The sequence below is a fragment of the Pundamilia nyererei genome, unplaced genomic scaffold (genome assembly GCF_000239375.1).
Source record: "Pundamilia nyererei isolate P.nyererei 1_Seehausen unplaced genomic scaffold, PunNye1.0 scaffold00030, whole genome shotgun sequence".
NCBI classification, from domain to species: Eukaryota; Metazoa; Chordata; class Actinopteri; order Cichliformes; family Cichlidae; genus Pundamilia; species Pundamilia nyererei.
This window is the reverse complement of record NW_005187431.1, coordinates 651,374-654,246: the sequence shown is the minus strand read 5'-3', so window position 1 is coordinate 654,246 and position 2,873 is coordinate 651,374. Positions and strand designations below refer to the sequence as shown.

Sequence of the window (2,873 nt, the reverse complement as noted above, 5' to 3'; positions counted from 1 at the left end):
TGTGTGTGTGTGTGTGTGTGTGTGTGTGTGTGTGTGTGTGTGTGTGTGTGTGTGTGTGTGCATGCATGATTGGCACCATTACTGTGATGCCTGGAAGCTCGTAGGTGAAAAGGGAAGACATTTGTACTCGTTGCTCATTTCACATTTGCCTAATTGATTTAAACAAGTCTAATGCCAGCCTTCTGTAGGTGTGCGAGGTGTTGGCACATTAGGCTTGATTTGAAATGCAGTGCACACATCCCGCTTGCAAACAGGGGAAGAGTAAGTGAATTTCATTTTAATTGTTGCTGTCGACAGGGTGCAAGATCATTGCGGGTGATTATATATGCACATATGTAAATTTTCATATTTAAAAGGATCAATTAGAGTGACGTTGTCTTGGTGGCAATTAAAAGGTCTGCTGTTTTTCTGCGTCTCCCAAAGGTTAATGAATATCCCAAAACTTGCGAGTTATGAGACTTGCGTACGAGTGGAAAATTGTACGAAAAACATAGCACACATCGTGCAACGCATAAACACTGGCTGCAGCGTCTGCCACTTGCATCGGGCGACCGTGTTCACCAAGAAAAGCAAATAACTGGTGGCTGAGATTATAGGCTTGTCAAAGTTGCTTTATTGTGACACATTGCAGATTTTTTTTTTTTTTTTTTTACTCCTGCTCTCTTTTTCACTATTCATGCCACTCATTTGATTAAACAGCCTCACCAAGCCAGGCACAGGAATAAGAACTCCTTTCTTTTAATACCTATTAAAAGCATTCATAACTGCAGCTCGTGCCGCATTAAAGCCCTGTTTGTTTTCCCCGTGTAATAAATGTCTGTAGTCCGATTTCTGTTTTTTTTTTCCAAATTTCATTTCGTTTTTCTGTCAGGCCATTTTTATTTTTTTTATTATTATTCGATAATAACCCGAGCAGTTTTGTGTTAAGTACAAGGGCGGCGCATTGCTCAGAATTTGTAGCACGTAAAAAATATAAATGCATAATTTGCTGGAAAGTTGACTTCATAAAAACTGCAACGTAACATAGCGTATAAATGCAGTTGTAGCTCCGCCAGAAAGACAAAAAAACAGAAGAAGAAGAAAGGTGGGGAGGGAAAAAAAGACTTAAAGAGGTCTGAGTGTTGACAGGTCTATAAAAGCTGATAATATAAACGTCACACTCGGGAGCGGCCTGTCCTTTAAAGAATTAAAGACTGTATATTTATTGCCTCATTAAAGTGTAAAGAAACACACACACACACACACACACACACAAGCTGTCTTCCTTCAGAAGGTAATGCTGGGCTGAAGTAAATATTACCTTTCTTTTCTCTCCCTCTCTCTCACTCACTCACTCTCTATTTCCCTCCCTTTCTGTAAAAGGAAAGAAAAAAGGAAAAAAAATAGTTTCTTTCCTCCTTTTTCCTTTCTCCACTCCTTCAGCGCAGCCTGTTTGGTAATAAGAAACAGGTCGCTCTATTGGTTTGTTTTTGTTTCTTTAGTAAGGCTGTAATTTAGGACTCATGTTCAGTGTCTCTCCACTCCACTGGCTGCAGAGGCTTAGAGGGTTCAGGCAGAGGAACATAAGTGAGAAGAAAAGGCTTTCCTTCTCAATACAGAGCCTACACAGCTCGAACAAGTTCTGCCATGTGTCATTCACCACTGATTTAGGGGAACTTAAGTCTCAATCAGAGCAGAATTGTATTCGCGAGATTGACGTTGACATTTTGTCAGCAACAATTGCACATTTTTTTATTTTATTTCTTTATTTATTTTGGAGGGGGGGAAATGAAATAATTACTAATGTTAACCAGAAGTCAGGAAACACATGCTATTTGTTAAGGCTTGACTCACACGACTTTGCAGCATTCAGATTTGAGGTCTTAATTAGAGCAAACTAAAAACCTGAACAGGAAGAAACCGTGGATGGATTTTTATTTAATGGAGGCCTCATACGACGCACGGCCATTAGCCTTAAAAGTGCGGTGCGATCTGTAATTGTTAAAGGTTCGAGGAAAAGCTGGTATGCTTTTGCTTTGCCTCGCTGGTTGCTGCATTTTGTTTAAATAGTCTTTGTTTTAGAAGAAGTCAATAGGGCAGCAGAGCAAGGTTCATTTACCAAGTTTCTTTAAAAGTCGAAGGCACTTGTGCTTAAGTGCTTCCATGTTATCAAAGTTATTCTAGAGCGAGTCTCGCCTCTTGGCAGCCATACTGAAACTTGTATGGGCAGTTATTTTGTAGAAGAACTACTTTATTGTCATCTGGAACATGCAATAGTTAGCGCACATTAGGTTGAAATTTCTCTGTATTTCCTTGACTTTTCTTTCAGTGGACACCAGGACATAACTGCATGTTTACACTCAGCAGTCAGATGTGAAAACTTTGCACAAACGTGCAGTTTTTGCAAATTAAACTTCTACTACCATCTTTGCTGTTTCAGACGTCTCCTGTAGTTCTGAGTTTGGGATTCTTGGAGTGCCAATTTAGGATTCCACTAGTAAAATATGAGCTGTTAGAAAATGACACATATTCACAGATGAACCCACACACTATCAACTTCTCCCTTATTTCCCAAGAGGTCACCACAGTGGATAGATCCACATATTTGTTTTGGCACAGATCTTTGGGCTCGGGGCCGGCACTAGAAATACACAAAGGGGTGAATTTGTTCACCACTACTCCGTGGAGTTGCTATAGTTACAGATGGACCTAATCAACAGAATATAGTTAGAAGTAACTTTGGCCTGAGCACTTGCAGAGGTTAATTAACAATATACTAATGATGACAGATAGCATTGTTATTGTAATATCAATGGTCTGCAGGATCAACTTATTGCATCTTGTTAATGGAGGAAATAAATAATATTACAAATAATGTTTTATCTCATTTATTG

At 39.3% G+C, this 2,873-nt stretch overlaps 1 protein-coding gene across 1 annotated transcript in view; it reads left to right on the top strand.

Moving 5' to 3' along the window:
- slc25a13 (solute carrier family 25 member 13) overlaps window positions 1-2,873 on the top strand; it is a 52,485-nt gene that overhangs the window by 9,472 nt on the left and 40,140 nt on the right. The gene's annotated exons all lie outside the window — the stretch shown is intronic.